Source organism: Pleurodeles waltl, chromosome 4_1 (genome assembly GCF_031143425.1).
Source record: "Pleurodeles waltl isolate 20211129_DDA chromosome 4_1, aPleWal1.hap1.20221129, whole genome shotgun sequence".
NCBI lineage: Eukaryota > Metazoa > Chordata > Amphibia > Caudata > Salamandridae > Pleurodeles > Pleurodeles waltl.
The window spans coordinates 46,819,194-46,840,441 of NC_090442.1; the positions used below are offsets into that span (position 1 = coordinate 46,819,194).

At 44.2% G+C, this 21,248-nt stretch overlaps 1 protein-coding gene and 1 pseudogene across 1 annotated transcript in view; both read left to right on the forward strand.

Annotated features, from left to right (window-relative positions):
• The first annotated feature begins 320 nt into the window (after positions 1 to 320).
• Positions 321 to 16,502, forward strand: LOC138287364 (zinc finger protein 436-like; annotated as a pseudogene).
• Positions 16,503 to 18,742: 2,240 nt separating this feature from the next.
• LOC138286970 (zinc finger protein 850-like) overlaps positions 18,743 to 21,248 on the forward strand; it is a 287,157-nt gene continuing 284,651 nt past the window's right edge. The window contains exon 1 of the mRNA XM_069227339.1: positions 18,743 to 18,953. The gene's annotated coding sequence lies outside the window, so the exon portion shown is untranslated. The remainder of the gene's footprint in view (positions 18,954 to 21,248) is intronic.

The window sequence follows — 21,248 nt, forward strand, 5'->3', positions numbered from 1 at the left end:
ATGTGGTGGCTGAAAACATTTTCATCGTTATCATTTTATGGGAATACAAAACGGAACATTAGTAAGACACTGTCCAGTTTAATTGCAGCAGCTGTCTACATTTAATGCATTTAATTAAATAGAAATCCTCATTTTCAATTCACACCTGGAGCCTGAAGGCGACGGTTCTGTCAGCGGCCACCAGAGGGCGCCCTTCGCCTGCTGCTGAAAACCACTGAGCACATTGTAGTAAAGGGAAAAGGGTTTCCTTTTCCGGGTCAGCGGCGGCAGCGATAGCAACGGGTGGTGACATCACTTCCGGCCTCTCCTTGTACATTCAATCTGCTGTAAAGGAGAAGGACTCCCCGTCTGTCTGTGCAGTTATCTTCCTCTTCAGACCCTCAGACTCCAGATCTGCAGCTGCCCCACCCCAGCTCCAGGAGGAGGAGAGAGCCTGGAAATGTCTGCACAGGTTCCTGCTCAGGTAGGAGATTGTCAGCACCTTCTGCTGTGTTTATAGAATTAGATTGAATAATCCTGGAGCATTCCTGCCAAGTCCTCACTGTGTGACATTCTGTGTTTTGATGGCTGAGCCAAGTGTCACATACTTGCAGGTCGACTCTGGGGCTCTGGAAGACGAGCCTATTTCACAAAGCTGCTGCTTCAAAATTGTCATGAAATGTCCGGGATCCTACGCTGACTCCAAGTGCCTTGAGTGAGGTCCTGGGCCCCAACTGTGTGTGTTTAAATTTAAAAAACACTTCACATTGGACAAGCTAGGACTAAGGAGCCAGGGTGACAAAAGATAATTCAGTAAAAGCAAGGTGAAATGTTTGTGTTTTTGCAACTATAGAACTGTCGGTAAAACCTGACCTTTTTTTGATGATTCAAACACTGCAGTGCTGGTTTCATGTGACAGGCTCTGTGCTCGGTTCTGCACTCTTACATGAAGCTTAGCTTTATTACTGAAGTCTGTTGAGGGGTAGGTGGGCTACGCAGCACAAGGGGGTAGTAGCAGCAGTAACATGACATTAAAGTGCATAGAGAAGATGCCAGGGCCCCCTGTGTCTCACTGAGTATGGATTAAATTAATTTCTTCATCTAGTTCAGCCCTGTCAAGTGCAACATTTTATGATAACCTCGGGTCCCTGCGATGATGGAAGAAAATTACTAACATGATTTGTTCTAACCCAAGAAGTGTGGCATTTGGCAGGGCTGAAAAATCCTGGAGGAAATCTCTGCCAGCAGCTGGACTGAGCTCGGCTGTTCTATCCGGGGACCTCTGGGGGCTTTCCTACCAGCACATGGGGTCATCATTTGTGTTAAAGAGGGGAGCTGTACATGCTGCACTTTATCTCATTGCACTATGAGAAATATCTGTACACTGCACTGCATATTACTGCACCATGAGCCATCTTTCCTTGCTGCAATGCCACCTACTGCACTATGAGGAGTCTGTACACACTCCATCTTACTTTGGGTGCTGCACCACGTCTTACTGTACTGTGAGGTGTCTGTGCATGCTGCTCTGCGTCTTACTGCACTAAAAGGAATCTGTGCACACTGCACTGCATTTTACTGCAGTGCAAGAAATCTGTCGGCGCTGCACTGTGTCTTACTGTACTGTGAGGTGTCTGTGCACTGCACAGCTGTTTACTACACTGTGTGAAGTATTTACAGAGTAATCTGTACCTTGCACTGCTTTCTCCTACTTTGTAATGGGCATTGTCAGAAGAAGAATTCTATGTTTACTACGCTGCTTTATAACAACAATAAAAGAGGCATTTACTTTTTATAACAGTTCTGTGCATGCTTCACTACTTTTTACTGACACTCAGAAATTTGTGCATAGCGCACTGCTTTTTACTAAACTATGAGAATCGTTTTCAGAGGAGATAATCTTGTACTTCACTACAATATGAGAAGGGATTAGAGAAAGGAAAATCTGCACAGTGAACTATTTTTAACTGCAGTAGAAGCAGTGTTTACACCTATAGGAGGAAATCTGTTTTACGACAGACTTCTGTTTTGTCCCCACCAAGCTGAGAGGCAATCTCCATGCTGAGGTTCAGGTACAAAGGTCTATAGCCTGCTACTATCAACAGCTGCCACCAACCATCTGTTGTGTCTTGGTCTGGTCTTGGGAACAGTTGTCACCGGTATTGAACAACAGTCTAACATTGGATAGGGCAATTCTCAGTATATCCGTGACGGGTGTCACATGCACAAGATCCTAAACACACCCTACATTTTGTGCTCATCTCTTAATAAAGAGTCTGATTTTTTTTGTGCAGGTCTGGGTGGTTAAAACACCATGTGGAACCATCAGTTATTGTTGGGGTGCACCTCGATTGGAGCATTGCACACTGTTCACACCTTGTAATCTCTTTACTATCGTAGGTTGTGCCGAGGGCTGTCCCTCTGCTGGTGACATGGACCTTTACCCTTCCACACTCCGTGGAACAGAGGAGTAATAATGAGTGATAAGGGGCACATATCAAACCTAGTCGCAGTCCAGTACAAAGGGGTTTCACAATGACTCTTCTACTCTTGGGCCTTCATTGTACTCTTCCACTCTGAGACTGGCTGAGAGTGCTCTCCTGGGCTGAAATGATGCTACTTTGCCATGTCCAGTCTGTCCTGTTGCTGCCTGGAGATCTCCAGGTTTCTGAAAGTCTAGGCACTTGATAAGAATTTGCATGGCTGAGCCAAGTATCACATATGTGCTGGTTGAGTCACAAAGCTGCTGCTTCAAAATTGTCATGAAATGTCCAGTATCCTACGCTGACACCAAGTGCCTTGAGTGAGGTCCCGGGCCCTAACTGTTTGTGTTTATATTTAAAAAAAATACTTCACCTTGGACACGATAGGACTAAGGAGCCAGGTAATAATGAGTGATAAGGGGCACATATCAAACCTAGTCGCAGGTCATAATGTAATAGACATATGTAACAGACATATCTCCTGTGAAGAGGTGCAGTATTTCTGCATATTTTCTTGCCAAGTATTCTAACTTCTCTCACACTTTCAGACAGTATGTTTTTTTATATCAGATTACCCTGTGCAGTCACAGAAAAACTGTCTTTCTTTTTCCTGGACAATCGAAGTCTGAGCTCTGTGTCCTCTCCATCGTCAGACTGAAGGCAAAGTTTGGCCTCTCCAGAGACTAGATGTACAAAGATATTTTGTGGTCGCAAAGTGTGAAATTCACCTTTTGTGGCAGAAAATGGCCTTGTTACATGTACTATCCCTAATTTGTGAGTCAGTATCCTGTTCAGCAGGGCAATGCCCTTCCATTCCTCTCTGACCCATAGCAGATTCCTCCCACATCAGAGAGGCTCTCAGGGGAGAATTGTTCCATCTTGCTGAAAGAGATGCAAGTTCTACTTTCCAAAGGGGCCATAGAGAGGTTTCCAGGCTGGAAGATAGGGATGGGTTGTTACTTCTGACATTTGCTCATGCCGAAGATGGATGGCGTTCTTGATCCTATTTTAGATCCCAGTCTCTCCTGCCTGCAGGGGCTACGTGCCCCCTGAAGAACATTACCCAGCTGAATTTTGCCACAGGTGCACCTGCACACCTAAGAGGTGGGTGAGTAGTGGGGATGCCTCCAAGCCTCCACCCCCCCAGAAGACGATAATGGCCATGCCAGCAGACTCCCCTGCACCAGTTGACCCAATCCTCCAATTGGAAAGTACTCTTGAAAAGCACATTGGCATGTGAGAAAGTACTACAGGCCAATGTACTCCAGGACTCTAAGGCTGCCATGGAGTCCCAACCTGGTGCTATCCAGATGGAAATTGGGCTTTTGCAGGCAGATCATGCCAAGCCTGCAGAAAGAGTGGATGGTGTGGAGTCTACACTGACTTCCATGCTCCCTCCCTGGTGACAGTACAAGACCAGCTTAAGATCCTGCAAGCTGAGGTTCGAGAACTTAAGGTGAGAGCTGAAAATATGTAAGGGTGTTCCAGACACAGTAATGTCCGCCTTCTGGTTTTTCCTGAAAGGGTGAAGGGCCCCAACATGGAACTTTTCCTTGAAGACTGGCTATTGCAGACGGTCTTGGCCAACCGTCTAATTAAGTTCTTCTCGGTGAAACGAGCGCATCATATTCCTGGCTGCCCACCAGCCCCAGGTGCCCCACCCACCGTGCCTGGTGATTGCGTGTCTGCTCAACTACTGAGATATAGACCTCTTTTTACAGCTATTCCAGGGGAAGAGCCCCTGGACTTACGATGGCCACACCATCACGGCATATCCTGACTATACTGCAAAGATCAAGAGGAGACGCATCACGTTTGGTGCTGCAAAAGTGCAACTGCAAAAACTGGTATTGAAGTATACCTTGCTGTTCCTTGCAAGGCTCAGTGTTGTGGAGGCCGACACAACCCACTTCTTCTCCTCCCCTGGTGAGGCCCACGCTCCAAATGCATTCAGGACTTATTGGGTGTGGAGGGTGAAAACCAAAATGACTGGTCAGGTGGGAGGCCCAGGCTTCGTCGCCACCCATGTAGACCCGGATCACGCCCCTCTGAGGAGCAAGCTGCAAAAGAACGAGCGCAGGTTGTGGTGGAGGTCTCCCTTCATCGAGCTAATTGATTCCAGGCACTGGCACCAGACACTGACCAGGAATCTGTGTAGGGGGACCTAGCTCAGTGGCCTCACACGGGGACTCTACCATTGCTCAGTGAAATCACAGGGCAGGGAGATGCCTGAAGAGTGACTTCACCCTTACCAGTGAGTGAGCTGCACCAGGCAACTGTCAGGGGACGTTGGATGGACAGAAGACAACCACGTAGACACCTGGGGTTCATATTAAAGTGGGGGCCCTCTTTGGGGCATGCTTGAACTATTTCAGAGGCCTGGGCTAGAAGAGGGCCCCCTTCAGTCCTTTGTTCTCCCACCGAATGGCCCGACCTTAAAGGTTTTCTTCAAGAACTGTTTAGCGTTAACATCAGGTTTTAGGCGCTGAATGCTTTGTTGGGGAAATAGTGGCACAATGCCTGTTAGCGTCCAAGCCAAGGGAATGGGTATTATTGCTATGATTTGTTTGTTGACTTTTGCTGGGACAGGACGGGGCAGCACGGAAGCAGATGGGGGTTATGGGTTACATGGGGTGTATGCATATACTGGTGACCCCAGTAGAAACGGCACCTTATATTCAGTATGGCTACCACTTACAATACCTCGACATAGAACTTAAGGGGTATGGGACTCCTATCCGTTGTCACAAAATGTATGCATACCTTAGACGTAGACCTATACACATAGCATACCTACAGGAGATGCACCGCACCGCCCCCGAGTTAGACAAGGTGTCCAGGTGCTGGCATGGGCAGGTGTTTGGTACTAAGTATTCTGCATTTGCTAGAGGGGTCCTGATCTGGGTTGCTCCGGGAGTCCCATTCATACACAGCAGCACACTGGTGGACACTGTGGGACGGTTTGTGCTGGTGGATGGACATACATTAACAATAGTGTCACTCTAGGCTCCCAACACTCTCCAGGGTGACTTCCTGCATGCCTTATCTCTGGCTTTACTCACAGATCCCCAGACTCCAAGCCTCTGGGATGAGGATTTTAATTGTGTACATAACACTGATCTAGACTGGTCGATACCTCCCTCCCCAGGACACTAGGCCTTCAAGTGGCCAAGCGCTTTAAGCACTGGACGAACATGACACAATGCACTATGTTTGGTGACTGAGTCACCCAGGGACGCAAAATAGTCTTACTATGCACCAAGTACATACTAGGCTAGATTACATCTTTTGTAATGCAGAGCTCGGAATATCTGGGGCAAAAAATATCAGATCATAGCCCCCTCAAGGCTACCTTTTGGTGGGGAGAGGACAGTGCGCTGATACGGAACTGGCGCTTGTGGACAGACACCCTCCGCTATGTGGGATATAGAAACACTATTCAATCCCACTTACTTTCTTTACTATTTGGAAAACGAAGGCTCCGCAAGTTCCAAGAATGTTAAGTGGGATGCTATGATGTTGGTCATGAGGGGACACTATATTAAAACGGCATGAGAGGAACGGGCGTCCCTTCTTCGTGTAGGGTGTTGGCGTTAGAGGTGTGACTGTGTGCCACAGAACAAGAGGCTGTAACATCAATTGAGGCACATGCACAGCTGCAGGACTTAAGTAGCCAATACAGTGTCCTGCCTTCATAATACTGATTATAAAGCATCCCTGGCTCGGCAGCACATCAATGGGGACAAGCTGGGCCACATGCTGGCATGGTTGCTGCGTCCTGAAGTGCAGAGTACTATCATTTGGGCCATTCGCACTCCTACAGGAGGCATTGTGAACCTCCCCATTATGAGGGTACATCAATATTTCCTCTGTACTTAGAGTTAAAAGGACGTATATGTTCAAGAACATCTAATGAGTCTTATATCAACCACAAACAAACATGTGGGTCCAAACAAGCCTACCTGTCAACAGAATCTTCATAAAGATGCAATATTCAGAAAAGGCTCCAGGCTCTTACATAGAGTAAGGTCCCCAAAAAGTATTCAAAAGACACATTCATTATCATGTCTTTGTGCTGGAAATAAACCAGAATCACAGGTGTTAAAAACATCCTTGTCACACATATTGCCCAAGCCAAATGAAACCAAGTTCTACCTTTTGCAGTGTGTTCTCATTCTATGATGATGCAAAAAATGCTTCCCCGGGATCATGGCAAAACTGGCCAAACCTAAGAATAAGCCAAAGAGATTTATTTTTAATAAATTAAAAGAGTAGAAAAGTAAATCACAAAAGGATAACGAGCACCAATGGACAACCTCCCAACACCTGTTTCTATCCACTATCTTCGGCTCAAAAGGACGATGGGTCCAAAACCCTGACCGGCATTTCCCTATTGTATGATTTTCAGCCACTCTGGGAAACCTCTCACAATCCCATTGGCTCTACGTCTAAAAATAATCAGGGTAACAACACCCATGCCCCTACAAAGGATGTTTACTCTTCTATATTCATAGCGCTTTATGGGACTGTCCTACCGGGCGCTAGCTTTCACCGCCATATATTCTGTGTAACCTTCCCCGCGCCCCTCTCACCTTATCGAGGCTCTCAGGTCGCACTAACCTTCTGATATCCTCAAACACAGGTCAGATCTGATCTGTGTCTACAAAAGGGGCCATCATGCTCTACCTAATCCTTAAATACCCTGATACTCGGGTGCATTACATAGGGACGTCCTGACGCTGTACTGTTTATCCTAAAGCGGCTGCCATCTTAAAAAGGGCCATAAAATAGGCTCCTTATTACTATCAACCTGGTCAATATTCTTTCAATCAATATAATAGATGAATCACTCTCAACTCCAATACAGGTGGCTCGGTGACACCGCTCATAGTCGGCCTAGGAAAGGAAAGTACTCCCCACAGGGAGGTTAACCCTCAAGGGTGGGTATTATATAGTTACAGACCCCTTGATCATGGCACCTAACAAAACCCTCTCACTACCTTAAAAGAATATTATTAAAAAAAAAATAGCAATGCATCCCCCGATATTGAAGCTCTATCTAGACACATGCCCCTATTTAGTACAAGCAATCTGCCCAGGTAAGCATGGATAAAGAAATGTTGTTACACACTTCCTAAAACTGAAGTAACAGCAGCACATCCTGATCCATCTCTTTTTCCACAATCTATTCTTGTTTATGTGAAATCTTGAACACGTGCATCTTCCTAAAGCTTTACCTCTAGCATGTGGGTGCTGCGTGAGCGCCCTTTCTTTATTAAGTTACTGTATGAACACTTGGTAAATCCCCTCCCTTTCTGAAGTAGCTAAGGTGTGACGTGATCAACAGAACATTTAGTTAATTATCTGTATATGGTGAAACATGACTTGGTAACTTTCAAAGATGGTAAAGAAGAAATGTCTTTTACAACAAGTTAAATATTGTGTATTCACATTCTGTTACATTTCCATTAAGTGATTTTAAATCTCTTTACATCCAACAGGAAAGAAGCCTTGGATGCACAAAATGATTATGAATAATGACAAGATTATTGTAAATCTGCAATAAATGGTCAGAAATAATGAGCTCCAATATTCAGGAAAACATCAGTGCATCCTGAGAGAGAGTAACCTGAACATAAATTTACAGATTCTGGAAGAAGCAGTCAAAAACAATTTAGTGAATGTAAGAGTCAGAGCTGTGCACCTCCATGCAAAAGGGCAAAGAAATTACCTCTAGAAAATTAAGGCAACAACTTGAAAACCACCTCCAGTGTAAGCAGATGACCAACAGTAGGTTTGCTCATGAGACTGGCATGGTGTGGTTACAGTTACAGCAGTGCTCTGCTTCCTATATTGATAACAACCATCTTTCAGTGCTCTAGATATAGTGTAAACTCTTTCTGGCCAAACCACAGGAACCAGAGAAAAGTACAACTGAGCCAGACAACTGAAGGGTGAAGGAAAGAGGTGTTCTGCTCTCTAAAATACAGAACACTGTCCCAATTTGCACCGACCAGAAGGAAGACAAATCTTTGCTGGCAAGCATAAAAAACTATTATGCGATCTAAGGACACAATCCTGTACAAAGAAGCCTTACTCATCTTATGAATGTGGAAGGTATTTAGTGAGACTTGTATTTTATTGTTATATGGTAAATCAAGCGTCTAATACCACACACAGTTGGAGATTGTGAAAATAATAAAAGAGCTGTCTCAGCCATGCTGGCCCATCAGGAAACACAGTCATGTAGTGTAGACAAATATATACCCCATCCAGAGACACTAACCAAGAAAGAAAAATCGTACACATGCAGCAAGAGTTTACGTTTCTCATCTTTACTAAAGCACCATCAGCAAACACACACAGTGGAAAAAATGTGCAATTGCACTGAATGCTTGAAGAACTTTCATCAGTTAGCACTCCTAAAAGAGCATCAGCAAACGTTCATAGGTGGAAAACCATACCATTGCAATGAATGTCTGAAGCGCTTTCGTTCATTATCACACCTCCAAGTACATCAACGAACACACACTGGGGAAAAACCATACCATTGCACTGAATGTGTGAAGAACTTTAATCAGTTATCAGATCTCCGAAGACATCAGCGTACACACACAGGGGAAAAACCATACCATTGCAGTGAATGTGTGAAGAGCTTTAGTTCCTTATCAATCCTACAAAAACATCAGCGAACACACACAGGGGAAAAACCATACCATTGCAGTGAATGTGTGCAGAGCTTTAGTCAGTTATCAACTCTCCGAAGACATCACCGTATACACACAGGGGAAAAACCATACCATTGCAGTGAATGTGTTAAAAGCTTTAGTCAATTATCAACCCTAAAAAAACATCAGCGAACACACACTGGGGAAAAACCTTATGATTGCAATGAATGTGTGAAGAGCTTCAGTCGGTTATCAGATCTCCAAATACATCAGCGTTCACACACAGGGGAAAAACCATACCATTGCAGTGAATGTGGAAGTAATTTTAGTAACTCTTCAAAATTAAAGAATCATCAACGAATACACTCAGGGGAAAAACCATACCATTGCACTGAATGTGTAAAGAGCTTCAGTCAATTATCAAACCTCAAAAGTCATCAGCGAACACACACTGAGGAAAAACCATACCATTGCAGAGAATGTGTGAAGAGCTTTAGTCATTTATCAAATCTCCAAAGACATCTGCGCACACACAGGGGAAAAACCATACCATTGCAGTGAATGTGGAAGTAGTTTTGGTTACTCTTGGACATTAAGGGACCATCAGCGAACACACAAGGGGAAAAGCCATTCAAGTGCACTGAATGTGTCAAGAGGTTTTTTCGATTATCAGTCCTACAGAGACATCAGCAAACACATGCAGGGGAGAAACTATACCACTGGCATCAATATGGGAGAAGTTGTGGAAGTGATTTTCAGCTAACTTTAGGGATTAGTGATAAAACCTATAAACACAACCCACAAATCAATTTAACAAGCACAGGCTGAAGAATATTTATAGCTGTTTGTGGTGTTTGGTCATTTTTTTACAACATTGATAGTTCAAAGAACAGCGTACGAAGACACAAGAAGTAAAAGTAGGAACATCTTACCTCTAACTCTGAGTTAATGCTTGCAGTGCATGACATTGACCTCTGAAGCCCTGACACAGGAGAAATGATGCTCTTTTCCATCATCACTTGCATCTGTAAATGCACAAACCGTAGTCACACTCCCGCAGAGGTGCCCAACATTTAGCTAGATCCTTGGGAGACTTGTTGGTTCACCACTTAATTTGTAAATGATTTACGGTTAGATTTGTTGTTTATTGTTGGAAATGGCCCTTTCTGCAGTGTTATCCCCAAACTTTTTGCTTTTCTCCTCCTATTTTTCTGACCCTTTTTGTTGGCTTTAGGTCTCTGGGCACTTTACCACTGCTAATCAGTTCCTAAGTGCATGTGCTCTCTCCCCTAAAACTTGGTATAGTTGGCTTACATGTGCTTGGCATATTTAATTTACCTGTAAGCCCCTTGTAAATTGGTATACCATATACCCAGGGCCTATAAATTAAATTTTACTAGTGGGCCTGCAGCGCAGAAGAAGTAGCCTTTCAAACTTGTCTCGGGCCAACCACTGAAGGGCCTTCGTATGCAGTTTACCACCACAATGACTTGGCAAGTCAAACTAACTGCCAAGGCAGGGTACTGTCTGTGTAAAATGTAGGACATATGCATGACAAACAGCCTCTTTCGTTTTTCACTACTTGCTGCCCCTCTCATAGGTTTGCATTAAGAATTCCATTATATATTTGTAAGTGGTAATTCCTGATCTTTGAGAAGTAGCGTGGGCGTGTTTGGTATGTTTGGAATGATAGTGAGAAATCCTGCTTACTGGTGTATGTAGATTTTACATTACTGTTTTAGAAATGTCACTCCTAGCAAGTAGGCTTTTCTCTGTGCTTATAACTGTAGTGCTTTGCAGCCTACCTCCAGTCCATGTCTAGGGCATAGTGACAGCTACACTTGGTGCATACTTTCAGACAGCCATAACACAGGAGGGGCTCGGTGTGACAGAAGAGGCATGTGCATACTGATAGCCATCCTGGGCTGGGGAGAGGGAGGGTCATTCACACCTTACATGTCAGTAGGCTGTGTCCTGCCCTCACACAATGGACTGATTGCCTCCTGCTGATGTCAGAAGACTGGGCTGGGTTGGAAGGGGTTGTGTTTCACTTGAAAGGTTTCCTTTTAAGTCACCCCTGAACAAAGACATTTTTGAGTGTAAGTACAGAGGCTTTGACACCATGATTTTAGAGCACTTTTGGAATTGGAACTGAACCTCTGTCGGAAGGACGGCTGGAATGCACAAAGGACTCATTTGGACTGCTTTTCTGTTGTTGCCCTGCTGCCTGCTGTCAGCTGAGTGGCAAGAAGAACTCACTTCATTGGTTTTCTGTTTTGTTACACTGCTGCCAGCTGCTCCCTGAATGTGGCATCCTTAGGTTCTGTTGGGCTGCCAGGAGGAACCGCATTTTGGAGAAGTTGCTTTTTTGTCGGGCTGACCTGCTGCGGGCTACATTTCTGGAGGAACTGCCTCTCTGACAAGTGACTCTATGTGCTGGTCTGCCTGCCTACTGCCCCCCTGTGCCTTAAGTGTCATCCAGGGGGTACAGCTCTACACCCCTCTCCATCACTAGCGCCTGGCAAGCGCTTCCATACTTTTTACTGCTGCAAGTCATGCTGACCGGTGTGTGCTCTACACTTCACTCGCTGGCAGGCCAGCACGAGCCAAGTGCTGTTATTTGCCCCCCTTGACTCTGCTTCCCTCCCCCAACGTGGGTTGATCACAAATGCCAGATTAGCTCTGTGCACCCAACCTGCTGTGACCAGCATGCCTGGAGCGCTTTGGCTATCCCAGCATCCACTCACGTCAGCCTTTCTGGAGCAGACACCCGATTTCCGTCACTAGTGATGTCTGACCACAGGATGATGGCTGCCTTGACAGAGGAGTGCTGTGTGGCTCCACAAGGTCCATCGGGGCCCCCCCTCTCAGTAGTGTCAACCCCAGTGGCATACAACCACACCGGAGTTCCATGACTGGAGCTTGCTCCCCACATGCTGCCGAGGAACATGACTGTATTCTCCCTAAAAGAAGTGCTGCAGCATTCCACACAGAGGAGTAACTCAACTGTGTTATAATATTACGCTAGCAGCCCTAGCATTTTGGTGGTGATCTTGGGGGCATTTTACTTTGCGGGGAAACTGGGGTGAGACCCTGAAAAAGAGGACCCAGAGAATGATGCTGGATTATATCTAGGAGTAAAACCATTTGTAGACTGGAGTGGAAGCACCGTAATACATCTAATAGGTGCGTAGGTGCCTCAGCCTATCTGGGATCCTTGAGTACAGTATACTCTCTAGTAAGAGTGCAGGTACACTGTGCTCTGACGTTTTACAGTGGTTCATGCCTGTGATGTGCTTTACACAAAACTGGTGCCCTACGTGGAGCTTCCTACTAGTGATTAGTTGATCTGATAGGAGTACAGGTACGCCGTGCCCTAGAATTTCATGATGGTATGTGCGCTGGGCTACTTGGTGTTCATTACTCATATGCTTACAGCAGGTTAGCATGCATTGGTTAATTATGACGACCATTGGTAATTCATTTACACTCTCATAACCTGATTTGCGCACAATGTGAGGACTCATGAGTGTTACTGCTGCATTTCATGCCCTGATGTCCTAAGATATTGTTTTTGATGCTTATACCTTCAGGATAGCGTATAACCTTATGGCTTTGGCATTATCAGGATCCTGAGCCGTACTACAGCACACCATTTTTATGATTTGAGATGTTTTAGACCTATGATATATACAATAGAGAAACATATATTCTTATAGAAGCACTTGTGGAGTCTCTTTTGTGGTGTATTTATTTTGTCACTGGTGTGAGTATGTTGCACAAATACTTTACACATGACCTCTGGCGATAAGCCAGACAGCTCTGTGCCAAGCTACCAGGGGGTGAGCACAGGTTATCCTTGGTGTGTAATTTACTTACCCTGACTAGAATGGTGTGTTCTGCCTGGCTTAGGTGCACTCCCTAGCCAACCAAAAAAAACCTTTCAAACATTGGTGATCAGCGGTGAGGACAGGACTTGCATTTGCGTGATACCACAGTGACTCAGTGTTGTACCACAAACTCAGCACTTAGACTATTACATGTTTTGTGATTCTCCTAGTCTCTCAAAATGGTAATTTCACTGTTTACTCCTGTTCTATGTCCCTACACTTGGGACTCTTATTGCTTACATCAGTGCTGTTACCTTACCAAAATGAGGTTAATCTTTATCTTAGACCACCTGTTGTATTAGACTGAGGAGAAGTTAGAGGTATTCTGCAGGGAGAGGGGACTACCAATGAGTGGGGATTGTCTGAAAACCCTGTAATATTTTGAAATTGGCCATGGGAAAGCAACTGAGGAAGAGGACCAGGAGAGGGATGGTTCTGAGGGAGACCCTGAGGAGGAACCTGAGAATGGTGAAGACTCAGAATGGAAGGGTCCCCATCCACACCCCCCAGATGGCAGTGACCCTGGGGAAGGTGAGGAGGAGAGAGAAATGACCAGACAGGGATGCCAGTAGAGAGTTAGGACCACCTGGATAGGGAGTCCCCTATTGGGTCTAGTGCCAGGAGCAGTGTCGCCTCCCATTCCCTGTCCCCTGAAGCCCTGTAGGATAGACAAGGTGAGAGGGACCTGAGGTTGTAGCTGGTCCAGCTGGCTGTGGAGGAGAGAAGACTAGAGGTTGTGATGGTCTGTGAAGGTCTTATCTGAGGAGAGGACAATGGAGGGTGGAAGGGCCTTCCCCTGGGAAGAGCTTGCCTTTGAGGAAAGGAAGCTGGTGCTTGAGCAAAGTTGTAGAGTTCTGGACTCACAGAAGCTGCAGGTGGAGTCCAGTGGTGGCAGCAATTTGGAGTCTAGTGTTAGGAACACGACCCACATGCCCACAGACTTGTGGTAGACTTGAGATAGCTTCATTGAGGAGGATGACATATATCGGTGGGTGCAGGAGCATGAGAGGGCTCTGACAGTGCACAGGATCCCTGTGGAGAATTGGGGAACTGGCCTAGGGAGTTATATTCCTAGTGATGGGAGAGATTTCCTACTGGTCCTAGAAGGGAGAGACAGGCTACTGCCCCCTGTACCCTAAGTGTTTTCCAAGGAGTGTCACTCTATGCCCCCTGTCTGTGCATCACTAGCACCACGTGAGCGCTTCTGTATTTTTTACTGCCCCAAATCGTGCTGACCAGTGCACTGCAGTTTTACAGTGGTTCACTCCTGTGATGTACTAAGTTCATTACCGACCAGTGCCCTATGTGGAACTTCCTACTAGTGATTAGTTGATCTGATAGGAGCACAGTTGCCGTGTCCTAGAATTCCAGGATGATATGTGCGCTGGGCTACTGGGTGTCCATTACTGATATGCTTACAGCACGTTAGCTGCTATTGGTGAATTATGACGACCGTTGATAATCAATGTACATTCTTATAACCTGTTTGAATTAAATGCTGAGGCATATTTGTGGCAGATATCGTAAGGGTCTTCATCTAAGTCTTACAGAATGGTGAAAACACAGATAGATCGACCATTATCTACACCACTCAATATTGATGGAATCCTGTGGGGAACCATCCACAGACTATTATTAAAGGAATGAGGAATAAGGATAAGTAGACCTATTACTGAAATATCAAATGTTTTGATATGATAGTGTTGTCTTAATTATGTTCACTGCGCTGCCTGACAATCCTGATCTCTCTCTGGTAGGTCTAGCAGCAAACCAACCACGCTTTTGCATTTCAGACAGCAAGTCTCTGGATCTTTCAGCAAGGCAGTGTTCTCCTGGAGTTCTGAATTTCCAGCTGTACAAAATATTTTAACACCAGTGGATTATCCTGCCTTTCCTAAGTGTCTAGATCTCTGTGTAGCTAGATGTCTTGAAGAATAGGAAGCTTGACCATCGGGTCTCAGAACACTTGATTCTTAAATCCTTATTTACTTTACAAAACTTAAATGTCCTGTATTTGCTACTCTTTCCCAATGGGTTAAATTGTCCATGTAACAATCTGGAATTGATATAACCCGTTTCATGTGGTCATTCATCCAGGGGTGCCATGGCTTCCTAAGCTTTTGCAATAAGAGAGCATTCTGAGTTCAGCTAATTGGTTTCAGTTTTCTCTGTCAAAACTTTCTATTGCAAACCACTTGTGCATGCTTCTTCTGTTATTAAGCATCTTTAAAATAGCACCATGGTAGTCTCCTGTCTTGCAGTAAAATTAAGAGTTTCACAGTTTTAATGATACAAAGTCTGAGGTTCATTAAAGACACTTACACTATCTTTACTTTTGTGGAGAGTGGTCTGACGCTCTGTTTTGTGTATTCTTGTTTCTATGTTTTTGAGTATTATCTTGAAGTCCAAATCTTTAGAAATTGCTTAGTTTGGGGATCCCCGGCTTCCAATAATGATTCAGTGGGGAGCCTCAGAAGTGAAAAGATTAAGAACCGCTGCCCTAATGTATTGTGACTTTAACATTTCACTCATAAAAGGGGCTATTTAGGCAAATGAAACACACAGACTGGGAGTACATTTCATTTTATTTATATACTTCACAATGTAAGGTCCAGTTTAGCAAGAAGACTCAATATATAGCATTCTGAAAGCACATATATTTCATAAGAACATTGTTCAGTCACAAAAGTACAAATACCTATATTACCTAAGCATTTTAAAATAATTATATGGTTATTTTCCCAAATAGGCAACTATTGTAAACTCGCATGTAAACTTGTAGCCTGTCTGCGTTTGGCGATATGCAGCCTGTCATTATCTTTCTGAGAACTCATGAAATTGTCAGTTCATCCAAACAATAACCTTGCTGACACACAAGGCGACACGTCTGCCACAAGCTCCCTGATATCTGCTTTCCACGGTCCGACGGTGAATGTGCAAAATAAACATGGAGTCCGATTTGACATATTTTCATCATGCTGGTTCATATCAGTTATGTCTGTGATTAATGTTAAGTCCCCCATTGTAGGGAAAAAGTCAGTGATCAACTCTGTATATCCCTCATGAATGGACCACTGAATTAGAGAGGGCTTTGCCCCAGGTTATCGCAAGAGCTCCTGCCAGACTACCGAAGCATCCATTCCTACGCTAAGAGCTGATACAAAGAGGAGAGGAGAGGAGTTGAGCCCAGCTGATGTGTGCTTTCCTTCTAAGGGAACATTCTTTCTTGACTCAGGTCTGATAATCACAGCTTCTCCAATGTGAACAGGTTTGCAATGTGCGGAGTCCCAAGAAACACTAGAGGCAAGTTAGCTACTCCATACTCTCATAGTGTAGCACATAGAATTCTTTTGGGTGCTAAGCGGCCATTATTATTGCTACAAGTAATATATGCTTCTGCCGTTCTAATTATATTCTGTGTTGTTATTACTCATGTACTAAGCAACAGGATTAGATGGTTGAAATAAACACTTTCAAACATATATAGTGGTTTTTTTTTGTATAGTATTTGTGAGTGCTATTCTGAAGATGAAAATTGTGTTTGAATCACTTCTGTGTTCCTGACTCCTTAACAGAATTGTTAGTTACCCAGAAAGCATGGACACCACACCAGCATGTATGTGTGGTTACAATAACCTGGAATGCTGTTCAAGCGATGGAGCACTGAAGTCAGTACAGGCACCCTGTACTTGGTTGGAAAAGCCAAACCCTATAGAGCTAGGCCTGAGCCCTAGTTTATATATTAATTATATTGTTTACATGATTATTGGGTTATCATAAACAATATATTTAATCCAAAAATAGACAGCCAATCAAACAGCCATCAAATGTTTCACCTTGCCTCACATAAGTCCATGTCTTCAAAACCATAATAAATATAGAAAGAAGACATATTATAAAAAAAACATCAATTATCAGCCCAAAATACATGAAAACTATTTGAGATTAAAACAATTATAAATAAGTGTCTTGTAATGAAAGCTCAAATATATAGTATGAATTCACAATAAATTTCCACAAGATTATATTGCCCACTTATAACAGATTCTTTTAAACTGAAGTACAGCTATACAGAAGACAAAATGTTCTTTATATCTCTTTCTCAGAGACCACTGCATTCCTGGCCTGAATGCTGATTGAAGCTTGGTAGGAGCGTAGCAGCGCAGTATCTGTTGTACTCTCTCTCTTTTTCATCTCTGACTCAGAGAACACTATTCCCTATCCCTTTGCTTCCACCCTGAGCTCAGTAGGATGTGACAGACCTCACAGGGTTTTGAGACTATTGGTAGTGAAAACTAATTACCACACAGATGACCATACAGGGAGTGATGTCAGTTAACATTTGACTTTGAAAATGTAAAAGGAAGACACATTAGTGAATTTATAGATATGATAAGAACGCATGTAAGTGAAACAAGTAACACCCAAGTCTCTGTAAAAAAGACATTCAAATTAGCATTGTATTGATTGTATAATATGTGCAGTACTCCAGGTTAACTATGAAAAATGTTTTGCCACCAAAATATGGTACAGAGGATCTGCTCTGTGCAGAACAGTTCTGAGGTGCTACTCAGCACACAGCAGACCACAGAGCAAAGTAATGTGAAGTTCTCGTTTTTCCCCTTAGTTTGTAAGAATTAACCAGGTGAGAGTGAGACTTGTGCACAACCTCTAAATGTGTACTTGTATGACAGTGTTACAGTATGAGGAGTGTACTGTGATATGTGCCTATGTGAAGGAATCTAACATTTTTGAGTAGTGAAATACCCTTCTCTCCTTCAGACTTATCAACACCCCCTCCATTTCATGATACCATCCTCACTGGAACAAACCTGATTGCTCTACCTTAGAAATGTAGTGTTTCAACGATGTATTGCTTTATATATTTTATTTTTTGTTAGTGAAATCTCGTGGAAGGTGGTCAACAAAGTAACAGACAGACAGACAGGCCCGGGTACCAAAGCATGGCAGAGGCTGCTATCAAAATATTTTAAGATGCAATAGTGCTCTTAAACCAGAAATTCAAAACCTAATTTGCGCCACCATTTCAGTCTTGTTTAAGGACATGAAACCAAAATAAATATAAGGAATGCAGCACATACAAAAGAAAATTAGAACTAGGCTTTTTTGTTTTTTTTTGTTTAATGTTTTGCTTTCGCACATGACCTATACATATACACCACCTCGTATTGCCTGCTATTTTCCTCGGTTTTCTTTGCTATGTACCACTCTATGCATTTGAAAAACTTGATAAAGTGTTTAAAAACAATACAAAAAGAAGCAAGCTACCCAGTTTAGTTGCACCACAAACCGATAGTATCATATATTTATCGAAACACAGACTGTCACTTCCAGTTGTCACTTTTATGTAAATACTCTTAAGATGTTCATCTTGGAGCTATAAATGAAGCTATAAGTACTTTACCGCAGCAGCAACCTAGGTTGAGACCCTGTCCTTGGAATGTGGGTATCGAAAACCCATTCATACCTGTGACATCTAAAAACCACATCTTTACGGGCACAAACGGGTGTGTTTTTGTGGCATGTATTCACTCCTGGAGGCGGAGATTGTGTCAGCGGCCACCAGAGGGCGCTCCTCGCCGGCTGATGCATTCACCTGAGCACCTGGTATGAGGGAGAAGGGTTTCCTCTTCCGGGTCAGCGGTGGCAGTGATAGCACAAGCAGCGGATGGTGCCATCACGTTCCTTTTTTCTGGCTACTTCCGTGGAGATTAATACTGTTTATATGAGGTCAGGAGAATCCAGTTCTAAGTAAGCGACGGGGGCGGATTTTTTGTGTCCAGCCTGCTGCGGAGCAGGAGGGAGTCCTGTCTGTGCAGTTATCTTCATCTTCAGACCCCAAATCTGCAGCTGTCCCATCAGCCGCAGGAGAAGCAGAGAGCCTGGAAATGTCTGCACAGGTTCCTGCCCAGGTAGGAGATTGTCAGCACCTTCTGCTGTGTTTGTAGAAATAGACTTGATAATCCTGGAGGAAATCTGCCAGGAGCCGGGCTGAGCTGGGCTCTTCTATCCAGGAACTTCTGGGGGCTTTCCTTCCGGCCCTGGGGGTGTCTGTGGTCATCATTTGTGTTAAAGAGGGGGTCTGTGCACTGCAACTTACTGCACTGTGAGGAATCTGTGCACTACACTGCATCTTACTGCACTGTGAGGAATCTGTGTACTGCACTGCATTTTAGTGCACTGGGAGTAATCTGTGCACTGCATCTTACTGCACTGTGAGAAATGTGTGCACTGCAGTGCATCTTACTGCACTGTGAGGAATCTGTGCATTGCATCTTACTGCACTGTGAGGAATCTGTGCACATTGTACTGCATCTTACTGCACTCTGTAATCTGTGCACTGCACTGCATCTTACTGCACTATGAGGACTATGTACACTGCATTGCATCTTACTGCACTATGAGCATTATGTGCACATTGCACTGCATCTTACTACACTATGAGGAATTTGTGCCACTGCAAAGCATCGTACTACACTATGAGGAATCTGTACATGCTGCACTGCATCTTACTGCACTGTGAGAGAGTTGTGCGTGCTCTATTGCTGTTTACTGCGACAAATCTCTCCCGCTGCACTGCATTATGAGGCATCTTTACCGCTATCTACTGCACTATGAAAATCCTGTGCACCCCCCCCACATCTTCCAGTACTGTAAGGAACCTGTGCCAATGCACTGCCGTTTATTGCACTGTGAGAAATCTGTGCATGTTGCACTGCATCTTATTGCACCGTGTATTGTGTGTGTGTGTGTGTGTATGAGGCATGTCCACAGTGTGTTCATCTCTTTGCAGGATGCCTGTCTTAGCAGGTGTTGGTGGGGCTGGCAGTCACTCTTCTTGGCCTCTCCTCTCTCTATAGAGATTTTTATGGTCACGGGGTGCAAAGGGGTCTGCTCTGTGCAGAATAGTCAGGTACTACTGAGCACACAGCAGACGTCTGAGCAAAGTTACGTGTAAAGTTATAGTTCTTCTCCATAGTTTGGAAGAATTAGCCAGGTTTGAGTGAGACTTCAGCACTGCCTCCAAATGGGTGTGCCTCCAAGCACTTAAGACTACTTGCATGATAATGCTACAAAGGGTGGCTGCACTCTTCCATTAGTGGTGTGTTGATGAGGAGTATACTATGACATAGGAGCCTATGTGAAGATGTCCAAAGGACTCATAAGGTCATTCTGCTCTGCTTGTCACTTCAGCTGGAAGGGGAGAACACGATGAATGAACAGAAAAAGAAAGAAGAGGCCAGAGAGTAGCGATGAGAGCAATATAGAGTGAAAATCGTGAAGGGTAGAGTTAAAGTAATTAATAGATATCAGCCAAAATATGAAAGAAATAGGTCTATAGGGGAGGGAAGCAGAGTTTGAAAAGAAGGGCAGGAAAGGGGAAAGAATAAACATTACTTACAAATTGCAAAATTTGTAATTATATGTTGCGAGCTAAAACTTTGATTTAAGTGCTATGTGGTGCTGTGCAGGTGTGGACATCCATCCTTGAGGGCAGAGTCATTCGAAGAGCCTGGTCTGCAGCTTCTTGTTTAACTCAAGAAGCGAGGCGGAGGCTCTGATGTGTTGAGGGAAGTAGCTTCACACTTTAGGAGCGATGTATGAGAACGCTTGGCCTCCAGATCTGTTTCTGTGTCTAAGTTAGATTTGTCCGAATGTGAATTCCGCTGATTGGAAATGCCTAGTGGGTTGATGGAAGGAGATGCAGTTGTTAATGTAGGCAGGACCTGTTTTAGGTAGTGCCTTGAATATGTGGGTAAGGAATTAGAATTGTGGACTCTGATGTATCTGAAGCCAGGAAGCTCTTTAAATTGTGGTGTGATATGTGTTCTGCCTGGGAGGTTAACGATGAAAGATGAGTCTGATTGCTGGGTTTTGTATGGTTTGCAGCCTTCTGGTGAGCTATTTGAGGATTCCTGCAGAGAGAGTTCCTGTAGTCCAGACTACAGGTGCTGATTCCATGATGATGTCTTCTGGTGTTGCTCGGGAGCCATTTGAAGATTTTATTCAGCATCGTCAGGGTGTGGAAGCAGTGAGGCAATTGACTTGGGCACATGTGTCCAGCTTTTAGTTGATGATTATGCCTAGGTTACTACTAAAAAAGGGGGGGGACCCTATAACCCTAACCTGCCTAGGGTCAATATAACGTCAAAAAATAGGCGACAGGTAGGGACAAATCTAATCCTAAGTTTAAAGAACAGTACTTG